The following is a 20,200-nucleotide window of genomic DNA, read 5'->3' as shown; positions in this document are numbered from 1 at the left end:
AGTGCAAGTAGAAATTAGTACAAGCAGGAAAGAATGCATGTAGAAATGAGTACAATCAGGAAAGAATGCATGTAGAAATGAGTACAAACAGGAAAGAATGCACACAGAAATGAGTACAATCAGGAATGAGAGCAAGTAGAAACGAGTACAATCAGAAAAGAATGCATGTATAAATGAGTACAAGCAGGAAAGAGTGCATGTAATACTGGGCAAAAGTAAATAACAGCAATGTTGAAACAGTACATATAAAACATTGCATGTATAAAAAAACAAATAAAGGAAAATTAAATATGGACAAAACATGGTCATTAACAATGACCATTGCACCCTGCTGCCTTCCAATGAATCAATGAACTTGCCTCAGATAATGTCAAGATGTAACTTTGCTCCAAGTTTAGAAGTCTTTATGTGAAAATCCATGTCAATGCAACAATCCATTCAAATGAAGTAGCATTAACAAGATTTTCAAGAGGAACTCCATGGTGGCCATAATGGATGTTAGATGGCACCATTTTCATTTAGGATCAACCATAATGTATGTTAGATGGCACCATTTTCATGTAGGATCAACCAAGATGGATGTTAGATGGCACCAATTCCATTTAGGACCAACCATAATGGATGTTAGATGGCACCATTTTCATTTATGACCAACCATAATGGATGCTAGAACCAACTAGACATCACAAGATGTCCTTCATTGAAAACCCCATGGCACTACAGCCATTTAGCAATAACAAGATTTTCAAGAGGAACACAAGGCAGGTCATACTGGATGCCAGATCCACACCAATTTCATTTATTACAAATGGACATAAAAAAAGTATTTTGGTGAAAACTCTATGCTACTATGATCATCAAGGTGGAACAATAACAATATGCCATTGTGGCTGTCATAAACTCTATGTTAATATGACCATCATGATGGAACAATAACAAGATGCCATTGTGGCTGTCATAAACTCTATGTTAATATGACCATCATGATGGAACAATAACATGATGCCACTGTGGCTGTCATAAACTCTATGTTAATATGACCATCAAGGTGGAACAATAACAAGATGCCATTGTGGCTGTCATAAACTCTATGTTACTATGACCATCATGATGGAACAATAACAAGATGCCACTGTGGCTGTCATAAACTCTATGTTAATATGACCATCAAGGTGGAACAATAACATGATGACACTGTGGCTGTCATAAACTCTATGTTACTATGACCATCAATGTGGAACAATAACAAGATGCCATTGTGGCTGTCATAAACTCTATGTTAATATGACCATCAAGGTGGAACAATAACAAGATGCCATTGTGGCTGTCATAAACTCTATGTTACTATGACCATCAAGGTAGAACAATAACAAGATGCCATTGTGGCTGTCATAAACTCTATGTTACTATGACCATCATGATGGAACAATAACAAGATGCCATTGTGGCTGTCATAAACTCTATGTTAATATATGACCATCAAGGTGGAACAATAACAAGATGCAAATGTAAATGGATTTTCAGGGTTTGTATGTGACTTTGAAGATACTAATATATATGAACATTTAAATATAGAAATAGGACATAAGAATGATAAAAGTAGTATGAAGACAATCTCAGTGAGTACCCCATTGCATGATGACATACATATAATTGATATGAAACTAAATACAAAAGGTTTTAACATGGGTCACTTAAATGTACAAGGTATTGTGGGAAAGATAGACCAGATTAAGTTAATGTTGTCTTCCAAGGAAAATAATATACATGTTTTAGGACTCACTGAAACCAAATTAAATGCTAACCACAATGATGATCTATTTCAATGTCAAGGCTACAATAAACCATTACGTAGGGACAGAGAGACAGCAGGGGCGGTCTTGTTGTATACATTAGGGAAGAGGTAAATGTAAAAAGGCGACTAGACTTGGAGTCACATGGAATTGAGAGTATCTGGGTGGAAATTTTTCAAAATAATGCAAAATCATTCCTAGTTGGTTTCATTTATAGGCCACCTTCCTCCAAAGCATTTTGGAATGATAACTTTTTTAAACAAAAGCAAAATGTTCTAGCACAGGAGAAAGAAACATATATACTTGGAGATATAAATAAGGTCCTTCTCAATACTCAAATAAGGAACAACTGGATGGAATTTATTGAATCATTAGGCTTAGACCAGCTGGTAAATGAGCCTACAAGGGTAACAGAAAAATTGAGCACTCTTATTGATCACATTTATACCAACCTACCAGACAATGTGGCTTGTGTTAATGTACCGAATGTTGGTCTTAGTGACCACTAGCCTTCTTTATTGACAAGAAAGGTTAAATGCAAGAAAAATAAGAAAAATACACATAAAGCGATCACTTACAGATCGTCCAAAAATTTTAATGAAGAACAATTTCTCAATGACCTATATAAAGTTCCATGGAATATGATCCAAAATTTGGATGACATAGATGAAGCCATGAGGGTGTGGACTGACTTATTCATGGATGTAGTTTCTAAGCATGCACCACTGAACGTACATTGAGTAAAGACTAAAATTCATCCTAATTGGCTTACTACTGAAATCATAGATGCTATGAAAACACGAGACCAATTCAAGGCTATGGGAAACCATGTACAATATAAAGTAAGGAGAAATAAAATAACAAGTATAATTAAAAAAGCTATTTATAAAACCTTATTATCAATCATTGCTTGAAAACAAAAAGAGCAACACAAACTCCATTTAAAAAGTCTTCAATGAACTCACTGGAGGAACACACAAAAAACAAATAAAATTCACTCACTTCTGGTAAATGACACCATAGTCACTGATATAACTGACATTGCAAATGTTTTCAATGATTTTTTCACCAACATTACCACAAAGTTAAAAGAACCAGTGATAGAAAACAACTTTAATGAACAGAAAAAGTTCTGCAGCAGCAAAATCTCTGAGGAGGTATGTTTCTCTATCCCACCAGTATCAAAAAAATTGTTAAAAGATGTCTCAGTGAACTTGATACCAAGAAAGCTACAGGACTTGATCAGATTGGTCCACAACTCATTAAATCTTCTGCCTCTGCTATTGTAGACAGCATAACATTCATAATCAATTTAAGTATTGCAACCTCATCTGTCCCCAAAATATGGAAAACTGCAAAAGTAACTCCTATTCACAAATCTGGTTCTAAGGATGATGCTGATAACTACTGACCAATCTCAATACTACCAAACTTGTCAAAACTGATTGAAAAACATGTCCATGACTCGTTCATGTCATATTTAACCAAACACTTGCTGTTAGACCCTAATCAATCAGGCTTTAGACAGAACCATTCCTGTGAGACTGCCTTGATCTCCCTAACTGATAAATGGCTTCAAGCACTTGACCAAGGTAGAATAATAGGAACTGTATTTGTAGATTTCAGGAAAGCTTTTGACATGGTGGATCATGAAATCTTTTGAAGAAACTGAAAATCTACCAGTGTGGTGAAAGAACAATTAGATGGTTTACTTCTTACTTAAGTGAGAGAACACAACATGTTTACATAAATAATGTTCTGTCTGAACCTGAAACAATTAGATACGGAGTATCACAAGGCTCAATTCTAGGTCCATTACTATTCATTTTATTTATTAATGACCTACCACTTTTACTAAGAGACTCAATATCATCAACAGATCTCTATGCAGATGACACAACATTGTCAGACATCCAAAACACAAAGCATGAACTCGAAATTTCTTTACAGAATGCCCTAAACAAACTGGAAAACTGGTGCACATGTAATGGCATGGTGGTAAATACTGGTAAAACTAAAATATTACTTATCTCAACACGGCAAAGAAGGACAAATCTTGATAGTGATGAACTATGTCTGACATGGAAGGATACAAATTTGCAAATGGTCTGTCATGATAGACTATTTGGTGTTCTGGTGGATAATAACCTATCATGGACTGAACATATCAAACATATCAGTAAAAAAGTCAATTCAAGTTTATGGCTTCTCAGTAGGATAAGACATTTTCTCCCTGAAAGGCACAGAAAACTATTTTATAACAGTTACATACAACCCTATTTGGACTACTGTAGTACAGTATGGGGTAATTCAAATGACAAAAACATAGCAAAGCTGGCACATCTTCAAAAAAGAGCATTTGGGCTAATATCAATCCAGAAAGAGAGCAAGGAAAATTTAGCTGGTAGGTTAAAAATATTACCTATTAAAGACTGAATCCATTTGAGAAAAGCCAAATTAATATACAGGATATCCAATAGTAGTGCTCCTGAATATTTACAATCACAATTCCAGTATGGGCTACCTGGTAATACTCCCCACCTGCGATCCATGTCTACCAAACAGTATAAAATTACCAAACCAAATAAGGAGTTATTTTAAAAAAAGTTTCCAATACTCTGGAACTCTGCTCTGGAATAGTATTCCAGTTGAGATTAGAAATGCCCACTCTGTTTCCTTCTTCCAAAGCCAATATATCCAGTGGCTTCAGAGATGCAGCTTAAATAAATAAATTCCTTTGTATGAGAGCCTCAAGGTAGATTAGTTTTTAGCTAATTGTGTTATCCTCTTTAAACAAGGTCATTATTATTATTATTATTATTACAAGATGCCACTGTGGCTGTCATAAACTCTATGTTAATATGACCATCAAGGTGGAACAATAACATGATGCCACTGTGGCTGTCATAAACTCTATGTTTCTATGACCATGAAGGTGGAACAATAACATGATGCAACTGTGGCTGTCATAAACTATGTTTCTATGACCATGAAGGTGGAACAATAACAAGATGCCACTGTGGCTGTCATAAACTCTGTTACTATGACCATCAAGGTGAAACAATAACATGATGCCACTGTGGCTGTCATAAACTCTATGTTAATATGACCATCAAGGTGGAACAATAACAAGATGCCATTGTGACTGTCATAAACTCTATGTTAATATGACCATCAAGGTGGAACAATAACATGATGCCACTGTGGCTGTCATAAACTCTATGTTACTATGACCATCATGATGGAACAATAACACGATGCCATTGTGGTTGTCATAAACTCTATGTTAATATGACCATCAAGGTGGAACAATAACAAGATGCCATCATGGCTGTCATAAACTCTATGTTACTATGACCATCATGATGGAACAATAAAAAGATGCCACTGTGGCTGTCATAAACTCTATGTTACTATGACCATCAAGGTGGAACAATAACAAGATGCCACTGTGGCTGTCATAAATTCTATGTTACTATGACCATCAAGGTGGAACAAGAACAATATGCCACTGTGGCTGTCATAAACTCTTTGTTACTATGACCATCAAGGTTTAACAAAAACAAGATGCCACTGTGCTGTCATAGCAGCAATATTTTCTGTTCAAAAGAAGTAGTCACAACAATGTGGCAACTGTAGCTGTCCACCATTTGTATTAAGGAAGAACCAGACACCACCATAAGTCTTTTAGTAAAAACCCAATGCTGATATAACCATCTGTTCAGGAGTAGAAATGAAAACTAGATTTTCAAAATGAATGCCATGGTGGTCACACTGAATGTAAATGGGTTTATCATTTTCATTTAGGAACAAGACCTTGGCATGAATATGTAAATTTTCATGGCATTCTGCCCAGGGGAGGCAGCAATATAAATCTGTGCTAACAAATGCCAGATGACGGTCAATCAGATCAATTCTGGTATATTACCAGTAGAGCCAAATAATGCAGGCGTGATTTGTTGTTATGCACATCTTCAGATGATGATCATAATATTTACCACTCATCAATCAAGTATGCTGGAATAATTGTCTGAAATATGATTCACTATTTCTTCATGATGAACAGATAAAAACCTTGACCTAATTTAAATATTTATTAAATAATCAGATGTCTAAGGTCTGCAACTGCTTTTGTCCAAATCTATGGGTTGTATAGGGGTTTCTCTAATACAAAATGTGTATGTTCTCCAAACCTATGGGTTGTATAGGGGTTTCTCAAGTACAAAATGTGTGTGTTCTCCAAACCTATGGGTTGTATAGGGTTTTTTCTAGTACAAAATGTGCATTCCCCAAAACCTATGGGTTGTATAGGGGGTTTCTCTAGTACAAAATGTGTGTGTTCTCCAAACCTATGGGTTGTATAGGGGTTTCTCTAGTACAAATGTGTGTTCTCCAAACCTATGGGATGTATAGGGGTTTCTCTAGTACAAATGTGTGTTCTCCAAACCTATGGGTTGTATAGGGTCTTCTCTAGTACAAAATGTGCATTCCCCAAATCTGTGGGTTGTATAGGGGGTTTTCTAGTACAAAATGTGCATTCCCCAAATCCATGGGTTGTATAGCGGTTTCTCTAGTACAAAATGTGTGCTCCCCAAATCTATGGGTTGTATAGGGGGTTTTCTAGTACAAAATGTGCATTCCCTAAATCTATGGGTTGCATAGGTGGTTTTCTAGCACAAAATGTGCATTCCCCAAATCTATGGGTTGTATAGGGCGTTTTCTAGTACAAAATGTGCATTCCCCAAATCTATAGGTTGTATAGGGGTTTCTCTAGTACAAAATGTGTACTCCCCAAATCTATGGGTTGTATAGGGGGTTTTCTAGTACAAAATGTGCATTCCCCAAATCTATGGGTTGTATAGGGGATTTTCTAGTACAAAATGTGCATTCCCCAAATGTATGGGTTGTGCAGGGGTTTTTCTAGTACAAAATGTGCATTCCCCAAATCTATGGGTTGTATAGGGGTTTCTCTAGTACAAAATGTGTGTTCCCCAAATCTATGGGTTGTATAGGGGTTTCTCTAGTACAAAATGTTTGTATTCTCCAAACCTATGGGTTGTATAGGGGTTTCTTTAGTACAAAATGTGTGTGTTCTCCAAACCTATGCATTGCATAGGGATTTCTCTGGTACAAAATGGGTGCATTATCCAAACCTATGGGTTGCATAGGGGGTTTCTCTGGTACAAAATGTGTGTGTTCTCTAAACCTATGGGTTGCATTAGGGGTTTCTCTGGTACAAAATGTGTGTTCTCTGAATCTATGGGATCTATAGGGGTTTCTCTAGTACAAATGTGTGTATTCTCCAATCCTAAAAAAAAAAAGTACATTCTCTAACTAAATCTCTATAGCGGTATCTTTAGCACAAATGTGTGTCCTCACTGAACCTATGGGTTGTTTAGGGTTTCTCTGGGACAAAGTTACATATTATCTAACTAGATTAGTGTAGGGGTATCTCAGGAACAAATGCATGTCATCTCCAGACCTATAGGTTGATTAGGGGTATTTATGTGTGTATTCTCTATCCAAACTTGTGTTTCTATAACATATACCATAGTTATTCTAACAGATGCCCTGCGGGTGTGGTTGCAATTGCCAGTGGGAGGGGGCAATGAATACTATACATAGCTGTTTAAATAATAATTTTTGTAAAGTTGTTTTGATGTTTTCTAATAGTCATTGGATTACTCATGTATTGTTGAAATTACCTGGACATACCATAATGGATATATACAGATCTGTAAGCCATGATAAGTCAAGAATGTAATGTTTTGGGGGAATTTATTTTAAGGGTGGGGAGTGCTTCTATTAGAATAACTACGGAATGCCTCCACTGCTAAAGAAAGTCTCAAAGTCAAAAAAAGCATACAAATTCATGAAAAATTGCTATAAGAACATTAGAATCCAAAAAAGATATTCTATCTGTGCTTACATGCTTGTTTCCATTTTACAGGACTTAGCAGTTATGAGTGTCATTGTGTGTTTCAGGTAAACCTGTATCATCAATAAACCAACACCATCACATTAAATTTATACTTAACATCTGTTTGTGATATGATTTATCTAATGAATAGGTGACGATTCTTTACCTACTGGCTGCACTTGCTCCCATAACCACTTGCCTTGTAAAATAAAATGGACTCATTCCATAACTCAAGAACCAACATGGCAGATTATATATATGGGGGCGCTCACCAGTTATTATGTACTTTTGAGAGAGCGACGTATGTAAGGTGAAGTTGTTCGCATTTAAAACATGCACAATGGAAAGAATGATGGCATACCTTTATGCTGCATTAATGTAATGTGGATGATATTTCTTTGGATATAGTACTATTGGAAATTGTACATGATTTAAGCACAGTGCTAACTAAAATGACTGCTCCCTTGTGCTAAAAAATCAGCCTCAATTAGTCGAAAGTACACTATTCATAGCAGCTATTAAAATAGGGAAAATGAATTTTGCCAGACTAGACAATACCATCTTCTAAAAGTGCAATGAATGAATGACCAAATATATAAAATTTAAAAAAGTTATCGGCTCTTTTTTATACAGTTTACCTCTAAAGTTCAGGAAGTGAAAATGACCAAGTAGAGCTAGCACTTTTTTGAAAGGTGCACATCTGGAGTAAGGTCAAGTTGTATACTCTATAACCCATATTACACCCATCAATCATACATCAAAATAAAGGGAATTAAAGGTTCCTTGAACAATACCTATGATATACAAATTTTTTAATAATAAAAAACCAGTATAACCAGTGAGGAAAGCCAAGGAAAGTCTTTATCTTTAAAATTCTAACCCTATGCAAAATATGAAACTGTAAAGCATACAAATTCATAAAAAAGTGAAAAACTGCTATAATAACATTAGAATCCAAAAAAGATATTCTATCTATGCTTACATGCTTATTTCCATTTTACAGGACTTAGCAGTTATGAGTGTCATTGTGTGTTTCAGGTAAACCTGTATCATCCACAAACCAATAAACCAACACCATCACATTAAATTTATACTTAACATCTGTTTGTGATATGATTTATCTAATGAATAGGTGATGATTCTTTACCTACTGGCTGCACTTGCTCCCATAACCACTTGCCTTGTAAAATAAAATGGACTCATTCCATAACTCCAGAACCAACATGGCAGATTATATGTCTGCAAACCACCATTTTTTCAGCATGTATCAAAGGAGTGTCATCGGCTAGGGTGGAAGTCTCTACAGATCAATGGCCAAGTGTTAAGGACCAGGGTGCACCATATGTATTAGAGGATTGCAGCTGTGGTCTACCAACTATGGTTCTAAATAGCAGGGAAGGCAGATCTCTTCAGCCATGATTGGCCATCTGCCTAGGAGAGGGAAACTCTGATATAAAACCTATGGCCTGTTGACCTCACTGTCACTGAATTGGCTTACAGGACCATGGCAAATGAACCCCAGGTTTAAAGGGTGGGGCTAGATTACACAGACTGCACTACACCTAAAAGCTCCATTGCACAGGCATGAAAGAACTGTCTACTGTCTATGTCTACCCTTATATCTATACAAGCCCTGCAGCGATGGGAAAAGGACGAAAACGGCAGGTGAAAGATGTCACTGTTAGCCGCAATCCCAATCCAACATGCAGGCGACTTAGGCCCCTCTCCACATGGAGAGGGGCCTAACCAAAGCTTACCCCACCCCCCCAGTTCGCTGCCACAGCCAACAAGCATCTTCCAACATGGTCAAAATGTAACAGAAAAAACAAGGCATGCCCCACCTGCCTCACATCATGGCAAAAGACTAAAAATAGCTTGTTGGAACATCAGAACATTGCTGACTCAACCAACAACAACAGACCAGAACGACGCTCTGATCTTAATCGCACACGAACTCTCTCACCTTGGTGTTGACATTGCTGCACTTAGCAAAGTCTGCCTTTCAGAGGTAGGAAGCCTGAGAGAACTCGACACTGGATTCACCCTGTACTGGTCAGGAAAACCAAAGACTGAAAAGCGACTTTCAAGAGTTGGTTTCATGGTCAAGGACTCAATCGCCACCAAGTTAACAAACCTTCCCATTGTTCACAATGACCGCATCATGTCCATGCGTCTCCCGCTAGGGATCCAACAACACGCCACACTCTTCAGTGCATATGCTCCAACACTCCAGCCATTTCCTTCTGAAAAGGATAAAGTCTACACTGACCTGTGCAGACTTCTCAAGAGCATCCCAGAGAGCGACAAAATAATTGTCCTCAGAGATTTCAATACCAGAGTGGAATGCATTGTTGGGAAACATGGCATGGGTGGCTGCAATGACAATGGGCACCTGCTTCTTAAATTTTGCGCAGTCTGGTTTGATGAACACAACCAAGAAATCCAGGAACAGCTGGCCAAAAAGAGATTAACATATCAAGCTCAACTCACACAACCATCCTGTCCACAGAAGAAAGCAGCCTTCTGCCTTATCTGCAGCTCCCTACAGTGCAGGCTCCAGGATATAAAAAATGAATGGTGGACAAAGCTTGCAGAAAGAACCCAGCTGTACGCTGACACTGGTGACTACAAGGGGTTCTATGAAGCATTGAAAGCAGTGCATGGTCCTTCCTTCCAAATACATAGCTCTCTACGGAGTGCAATGGCCAAGAGCTATTCACTCTCAGGGAATCTATCCTGAAGCACTGGTCAGAGCACTTCCACACCCTCTTCAACACTAGCCACACAGTCCAGGAGGCAGCTATTAACTGCACCCCACAACAGCCACCAAAGATGGAACTCGATGAGGCACCCACACTGCAAGAGACTGTAAAAGCCATAGAACAGCTTTAGACAGGAAAGGCTGCAGGAAAAGATGGTATCCCACCAGAGATACGGAAGAGAGGAGGCCACTGCAACTTTTGAACAAAACAGAAGAAAAAACAGTGAACCAATGGCTGCACCCACCACAGCCCAGACATTACCCTGCAGCCTCTGTGGACAGACGTGCCTGTCAGGTATTGGGCTTGTCAGCCACCAGTGCACGTGCAATAGATGTGGATAACCCCCTTCCTAAATCTTTGCAAGTGAAGTCAAGCCAACAACAACAAAAGGAGTGATGTTGTTGTAAATATTAATATAACTGGTGTTGAAATGATTTGTGGGACATGAATTTGGTAATTTAGCTCATACAGATGCAGATAATAAACTACAATGACCGTCTGGAAGGGATGCAATACAGGTGCCCACATTATGACATCAGGTGCAAGTATACAAATTTGCCTCTCGTATTTATTCCAATTTTATGTCTTACTGTTGAATAAACGGTTCAATTATTTGTTAAATTGATTCCGATATTTAAAAAAATCTGACAACTATGGGAAATTACCTAACACATTATCATGACTGCATTCAACCAACTAGCAATGTCAACCCTTGCTGATGTTATAAAAGCATAAACATTTCTGAATTATTCTTTAGAATATCCTGATTTTCTTAAAAATTATTTTAGAAAACAACACATCTGTTTAATATCAATGACAGAAATAAAATAACCAGATATGTAGTCTGAAGGTGACAAATAACCAAATCTGTACAGAATATTTTCCCATCAATCTGATTAAAATCAGATCTTCAGTGTCCTGGGTGGCAGCAACTGCTCAAGCATCTTGTTCCGGTGACCTCTGCGTTGACCAATGGAAATGCAGCTTTCAGAAATTTGAAAGTCAATCAAATTGATAGGCACACACTGATGTCTTCAGCTATACTGCTCAGGTCTCCAAAATGTGGAGATATATGACTTCATTTGATTGGCTGCTAAAATTAGTGATTAAGGTAATAACAGAGGTCACCAAAACATGACCCTAAGCAGGCACTGTTAGATCTTCATGTAGGACGGTTGAGATCTGATTTGAATCTGATTGATTTTCCCATAGTACAGGGGGCAACTACTAGAGCTACAGTTTTGCATTTTTTGGATTTAGTACATAGGTTAAGAAACCACTGATTTGACTGATTTGTGTCGCCAGCAAATGTGCTTTATGAAATAATAAAAAAACTGGATTGTTGTAAGGTTAAGGACTTGAAAATTTTCAAAACATTGGAAATAATTATTGGATATTGGCAGCTCAAATTGAGGGAACCCTGTCACACAAGGTCTGATTTTTGAACAGCAATGCACCTATTTGATCTAATTCTCACCTTTTCCCAAATAAAAAATATTGCTACTAAGATTAAGGCATCATGTCAACAAAATATTGTTTATCATAAGTAAATAAAATAGACTGCATAGACTTGACTGCCTTAATCTCAAATGACTTCAAACTAATGAATTTAAAGGAGCTGAATCTGGATTCCCTTCCAGACTTGGGCACCATGATGTTATATTCCTATCTGTAATTTTTTAAGCACATTTAATGTATTCTGTGTGTCTGATCTTTGTCCCTGATTGAGGGTAGAGTTGTTTTGGTCTATTTGACTTCTATTGTTTCTTAAAAAGTTGTTTACTGATAAGGGAGTTCAAGGGCTAGCTTTATTTACAAACTTAGAATGTTCTAGAAGAGAAACTGTGGTCCACATCCTGGTCATTTTACTGTATCTTAGGTTTTTACATAAGATTGTGGCAAACAGAATGTTTCATTCCTATCTCAAGATCAGTATGTGGAATCATTGTCAGCTGTATTCAGATATAATCTGGAATTCTTTGGAATTACAAAGTGCTCATACTATTGGTACATCAGCACATTCAACACTGGAATTCATTCAGACTGCCCTATACTTCTGGACTTGTGGGAGAAAATTTAGAATAATTTAATTCACAATGCTACAAATTCCTCTTAAATTTTTACTTTGCAACTTTTACAAAAAAATTTATTTTTGATTTTAATGAACTTCCTGGATTTGCTTTTTATCATTACTTCGCTTAAGACCACAGAATTGTAGCAAAATGCATATGCTGGTACATGATGTCTAATTTGATCCACATCTCTTTCCCCTTTTATACTTGTTTGCTCTTGTCACTGTAGTCATGGTCTGATGTCCATTCATTTTATTAACTGGCCAATATAACGCAATACTGCTTGCCTGTCCTTCCTTTTCATGCTAATACTGCCCAAACCAAACAACTAATATTTGTTTCTAATCAGCATTGCAAATTAAAAACTATAGTGCTATATATAGTATTTATCTATAAGACTGCAAGCAAATGGCAATGACCCTGATCAACCAGAGAATTTTACAAAGGCAGATCAGGGTCAGTTGTGTCAGCAGCTGTATTTAGTACAGATACTATGTACACAGCAATCCCAATACCACACCACATCCATCAATTTTGGAAGAAAAAATTACCAAGATTGGGGACCCATAGTACTCCTTGGTTCTTTTCTGGAAATAACCATAACAATATCATCAGGCATCAACATAAATCCAGACATCAGATTGGCGAATATTATACCAGAATTAAATTTAAATCTACACTTAAGTTCTGCAGATGAAATTTAGGCAAGGTATGATACATCTTTAAAGAAGTGAATCTGCATTTTCAGCATAAAAAACCCCAATAAAGCTTGAATATGCCTAATTAATGATATGAGGAGAGTTTTTCCCCTTCATTGTAGAGGTTATTAGGTACATTTGAATTAAGCTGGTAAAGAGTTACAATATACAGAATTATATTGAGGTTTTCTTGATTACTGTACAATATATAGAATTATACTGAAGTTTTCTTGATTACTGTACAATATATAGAATTATATTGAGGTTTTCTTGATTACTGTACAATATACAGAATTATACTGAGGTTTTCTTGATTACTGTACAATATACAGAATTATACTGAGGTTTTCTTGATTACTGTACAATATACAGAATTATACTGAGGTTTTCTTGAATACTGTACAATATACAGAATTATACTGAGGTTTTCTTGATTACTGTACAATATACAGAATTATATTGAGGTTTTCTTAATTATTATACAATATATAGAATTACATTACTTTTCTATTATTATTATACAAATCTTGATAAAAAGCCCAGCAAGTTTTCTTTGACAAAAAGTGGCAAAGAACAAAAAGTAACAGGATCTGAAAATACGAACACAAAGAACTCCCTCTTTATGTGACATTTCATGAGAGGCATAGTTGCTGGTGTTACAATGAGGGGCTTTATAATCAGTGATGTCATAACAAGACTGGGTCTGAAGAAAGCTTGCAAACAAATGATGCAAAATCACATTACAACTGGTTGTCATTGGCAGCAAGAAATAAATTATGTGAAAATAGTCAAGTAGCATTGACGAGACAAAATTTAATTATTATTTTAATGGGACCCATGAGCACAGCCTAATTTTCAGACCACGAAATCGGCTTGGCATCATGACCTATTTCACTTACTGCTTAAAATTTTAAATAATCAACTCAAAAATTAACTACAGTCTTCTTATATTCTTTTTCTATTTTGTTGTTTTTGTTTTGCTTTTGGGGGCTTTCAAAAATTAACTCAGCTTTTAAAAATAAGTTTTAATTTTCCAAAATAGTCATTGTTGAAACAAAGTTATTTACCGATTTTCTATTTTGAGGAATGGCACCCATATTCGATCATACATCATCAACTATTTAAATTTTGAAGTCCTAAATGCCTGCATGCTCTTTGCAAAATCAAATACAAATTTCTCAAATGATTTCTCAGAAAAAGTTATAAATAACAACTATTAAGGTCTATACCACAGTCTCACTTGGCCTTATGGCAGGATGGTTTGCTTAAAACTAAAAACGGATAATTTCCTGAAAATTCTGTTATTTTCATTAAAAGACAGTTCAAAGTAAAAATAAGAGAAACTTCACTGGAATAGAAAATGCTTGATACAACCAATGAAATATCCTATCAAGATATGTTAAAAATACTTCATAAAATGTGAAGACCAAAATGTCAAGTCCAAATTGTGGCAACTCGCAAGGCAACAGTCTTCAAACATGCACCTTAATTAAATCAAAGATGTTAATGAACAAAACGAAACAAAAATCAAAATACAGTGAAACCTTCTTTATCCAAACAATTAAAGGGTTAGGATAAAAGGTCTGATAAACTGTGACAAAATCTGCACCTGGCAGTTAAAGGGGGGGGGAGGGCAAACTTATGGTTTGATCAAACAATTAATCTAAACACAGCATCTGAAGTAATACCCACTATGTGTCACTGGGAAATTTTTTAATATGCCAGTGGTGTGTCATTTCTGTGATTGGGCTCATGAGATAGTGACCAATGTTAATATTTTAAGCACATCATGTGGGTATTATTTCAAATACAGTTAAATTATATTTGGATAAATGAGGTTAACTGTCACTTTAAACACACGTTGTCAAATTTATGTCAGGTACTGTAAATGTTGAGTTGCAGTCCACTTTACCTGTATATAGATAAAACCTAACTCTTTATTTCATACAACTTTCTATTTAAGCATCAAATTCTATCCAAAGATAAAAACTCAAATGAGCCTGGAAATATAAATTGTTTATCTACATATTAATACAAACAAGACTACCTAGTTTCATTAGTATACCTCAAGCAATTCTAGCTTGATTGTGCTTACAAGAATTTGGTCAAGAATGTAAAAATCCATAGTTGTAAAAAATTCAGCAACTGTTTTTGGATGCAATAATGGCCAGAAACTCTTATGAGATCATCAACATAAAATTTTATCTCAAAAAGTCCAAAACATTTCAAAAATGTGCACAAATTGAAAAACAAGGTCACATTAACCAGAATCTAATCTGGTCTCGGGGACCCACCCAAGGTACCTAAATATCAAATTTGGTCTGGTTTGGCTTAATAGTTTTCTTTTTATAGCTACATGTATCTTGTTTACAAGAAAGCGTGACTGATGAAGAGATGAAAAGATAACATATTCAGATGGATGGTTGTATAACACACTATCAAAGCTGTGTGTTTGCTTGTGTGTGTCAAGTTGGAAGAGACAAAATCAATCAAGTTCTCTGATCATGACTACAATATTTTCTGGAGTTAGTTAAGGCGAGAGGGACCTTTTTAAATTGTTTCACTCTTTGAGTCACATGCAAGTTTCCATGGAGTATAACAGGTTCCAGTTATTAATAGCAACTACTGTATGTGTATAATACTATCTACCTACCATCAATACTTGCATAAAACTTGGGTCCAAGTGCAAAAGACATAGACCTTGATCTGCCAGTACATTATGCAATGGCACATCAGGACTATGTAAGCGAGCATTTCTCTGAGAACCTAATTAAGTGCCAACCGTGTTTTGATAACTGACTTCCGGAAGTATTTGTTGTATTGTTGCACTGAATTAAAAGCGGGCCTCCTTTGTATTATCATGTTAATTATGTATGTTCAATCAAATAAAGGAGGTGGAATAAAGGGAAAGTTAAATGGAATGAAAATCCTACAAACTTAAAATCTAGCCGCCCTGGTCATGTCGGGTGAACTCACTTCATTTGATCAACTGAACACTTATAAATGTTGTCATGTATGTAATATAAACTATCTTGAATTAACCGACTCTTTCATAACTGTGATCAAAGATAACAAGGCAGCCAAGCGAAATGAATACTTTGTAAAATAAAGAGCTTGATTTCACAGATACGGACCATTGTGGGCAAGCGAGTTTCAGAGAATTCTTGAACTGGCACTTAGAGATATCCTCAAGGATGATAAGAAGTTTCAAATCACAACATCAATATTGTACTAATTGAACAATATAAAATCTGAGTTTTGATGTAGACGATTATCTCACAAAATAAATGTCACTTGTTTTTTAAAAGAAAGAATCTTGTTTAGTGCTGCTCAAGAGTTAGTCTAGTTCCCTGCTCTGTGGACTCCTGATTTGGCAGAATAATATTAAACAACACTATGGGAACCAAAGTCGTCAAGAAAACAAAAAGCAGTGACTTAATCAATACATATATTGATTTGCGTACATGTGATGGTTGTTCAAACCAGTTGGAACGATCTTTCATATATTGGACATTATGAAAATAAAAGTTATTTAAATAAAATAATGAACAACTTCATTAGAAAAAGTGTGTTATAAAAAAATATTATCAACGTGATTGTAAAATGAGGATTCAGTCATTAAATGGCCCAGTTCCCTAATGCCGCTCCCCCCCCCCTTTTCCAGTTTTCTTGATGTCAAAGCAATTTTTCCTCCAATTTTTGGAGGTCTCTCAGTAACTCGCACCTCACTTATAGTGCAGTCTATATTTGTGGACCCCGTTGTGCAAGAGTTATTGAGGGAGGTGTGTGTGTATGTGTGTGTGTGTATATATATATATATATATATATATATATATATATATATATATATATATATATATATATATATATATATATATAATATACTTCATTATAAGCCGCTCACACTGTAGGGTGATATACTCTATGGCTCCCTAGGGCAGCATTATGATATAGTAATGTATATGCTATATCATCCATGAAGCACAGAATTTGACTTTAACTTGGGCTTTAATGGTAACAGAATTCATGACCTTTGACCTTACTATACTTTACAAGTTTAAGCATATTAATCTTCTTTGACAACTAATTTAGTTCATAATTTTAATCTTGTTAAAGTATTTATTTGAATAAAATTGATAGTAATGCAAGTAATTTGCGATCTGAAGAACTGAAAACAAGGAACATTAAACCCCATTTACTCTTGTTTGTTTGATTCAGTAGTGTATCACACTGCTTGATGTTGATGAAAAAAGCGTACTACACTGCCAGGAATTCATTACTATGATAGGCTTATTATTAAATTGACTAATAACTGTACCTACAGATCAATAGTATCTGTATTTCATTATGCCTGACCCATAGTTTGATAAACAATCAATCAGTCAGTCATACACGGATTGCAATACAAGACAATTCCAATGCAAGACAAACAAAGAGTGCAAAGCTTTTCGCAACCGATACATCAAAAAGAGCCTTGTTCACTGCAACTCGACAAGTTTTTGTTTTCATTGTTTTAGCAGCAATTTTAATAGATTATTGGCAATATCATGCCAAGTAAATGGGAGCTAAGTGCCTTTCCCATGGACACACCCAGGCAGTCGACCAGGACTGGCCATGATGGAATCAAACACATGACTCTTGGATTATGAGTTTAACACTCAACCAACTGAGCTATTGTGCTCTCAGTTTCATACCACATTCCATCAGAATATGCTGAATACTCATAGTCAATGTTCTTACCAAATTCCATCAGAATATGTTGAATACTGGTAGACAATGTTATACCACATTCCATCAGAATATGTTGAATACTGGTAGACAATGTTATTACCATATTCCATCAGAATATGTTGAATACTGGTAGACAATGTTATACCACATTCCATCAGAATATGTTGAATACTGGAAGACAATGTTATACCACATTCCATCAGAATATGTTGAATACTGGTAGACAATGTTATACCACATTCCATCAGAATATGTTGAATATTGGTAGACAATGTTATACCACATTCCATCAGAATATGTTGAATACTGGTAGACAATGTTATACCAAATTCCATCAGAATGAATTGAATATTCATAGTCAATGTTATTACCAAATTTCATCAGAATGAATTGAATACTCATAGACAATGTTATTACCAAATTCCATCAGAATATGTTAAATACTTGTAGTTCTTGAACTATCCGGAATACAACCAACAATCCAAGTTTCCCTGTGAAGATAAGAATTTGCCCAACAGTTTTCCATGTGAAGATAAGAATTCACCCAACACTGTTTTCCCTGCGAAGATAAGAATTCGCCCAACACAGTTTTCCCTGTGAAGGTAAGAATTCGCCTAACACAGTTTTCCCTGTGAAGGTAAGAATTCGCCCAACACAGTGAATAATGCTGAAACATACACAACATTCAAGGCACACGTAAGTGTACTAAATAATATTCAGACCAAATGGCATCAGAATATGGTTCTTTGGCCATGCTGCCTAAAAGCAAAATCCCACAAGACATTTTGTTATGTGTCACTATTTAGAACTTTGTCTAAAACAGAGTACATAAGAATATACACATAAAATGCACATGCAATTATACAAGGCAATGTTCATACCAAATTGCATCAAAATAATTTCAGTGGTTCTTAAACTGTGCCAATTAACAGTAATATCAAATAAGATGTTATGTTCACTGTCATGGGCCATTATTCTACACAAACTGCTCATGGTCACTGAAACATGCACAACAATTAAACATTTCAAGTAGCTTTTAATAAAGAACTTAAGTCAGCAATTCTTCCATTCCTTAATTTTTGTGTGTGGCTGTATACAAGCATTTGTGGACTGGTACCTCAATACTTACAGAATACTTGTAACAAAAAAGCATATGAAGTGGTCTGAAACGTGAAATGTGGAAGCCTTTAAATTTCTAAGTGAAAAATGGTGAGGTAAACAGTCAGAACAAACTTGTAGCTGTAAAATACTGTACCATGGCATGGGAAGGCACCATGTCTTACCCAGAAAATTTGATCAAAACTAGAATACTAATTTAAAACTAAGAAATTATATTAAATGTTTTCATTTAACTTTTAGGCTACTATGTATTCAATGTCTTTGTTTTGATCAAAGTAACTGCACCAAAATGATTTTTACTTTCAGTTTACCAGGAGATTTTAAGGAACAAATGAGAAATCTCAGTCATTGTCAAAGTCTGAAACTTAGATTAAAGCTGCAATACTGCAGTTGAAGGCATGTAGTTACCATGGCAAACATGGCTGCTGACATAATATTATGATCAATGCAAAATCATTTACTGCAAAGTTGAAGTGGAAAAAAAAAATGTATTTTCTCTAATAAAATTTTATTTTAGCTTTCAAATATCAAATTCCAAGACATTATATTGAGAAAATGTACTTTTCAATGATATTTCCACTCTCCAACTTAAACTGAGTTGATTTAAATTCACCCTCTAGGTGGATTCCGGGACTTCTTTATAATCAGGAAGGTTAGAAATTACTGCCTGCCTTGCCATTACCCATTTTCATGTTCCTTTAATGCATGAATTCTCTGCAATTGGTCAATTCAGAATTGTTTTTATCCCCTATTTCAAATGCATAACCTTAGGTATGTTGAAAGAGACTGAGTAATTTAGAAACTCATTAGTAAAAAGAAGGGATGGATTACAATAAAAATGTCAACCCCCCACCCCCCCCCATTTATTTTAATTTGTAAACACAATCGTAACATTTAACTGTACTGACATATTTAAAAATTTAAACTTGCTTAACTTCTGATTTGATTTACTGAGTTTCATGCTTCTAATTCTTTTAAAATTGATGAAAGTAAATTGTCTAAATATTATCTTATATTTTAAAATCCAAAATTAAAATAACAAATCCTTAAGCCTTTCAGAATCAAATCAAATATGAAATCAATTAATTATCACACAGTTTTTAAA

The 20,200-nt window shown here is 35.5% G+C and overlaps 1 protein-coding gene across 6 annotated transcripts in view; it reads right to left on the bottom strand.

Moving 5' to 3' along the window:
* LOC149780995 (voltage-gated inwardly rectifying potassium channel KCNH6-like) overlaps positions 1-20,200 on the bottom strand; it is a 326,871-nt gene that overhangs the window by 126,901 nt on the left and 179,770 nt on the right. The window lies entirely within an intron of this gene.

The sequence above is a fragment of the Sinohyriopsis cumingii genome, chromosome 16 (assembly GCF_028554795.1).
Source record: "Sinohyriopsis cumingii isolate HCF-2022 chromosome 16, ASM2855479v2, whole genome shotgun sequence".
Classification (NCBI taxonomy): Eukaryota; Metazoa; Mollusca; class Bivalvia; order Unionida; family Unionidae; genus Sinohyriopsis; species Sinohyriopsis cumingii.
This window is presented reverse-complemented; position numbering and strand designations above follow the sequence as displayed.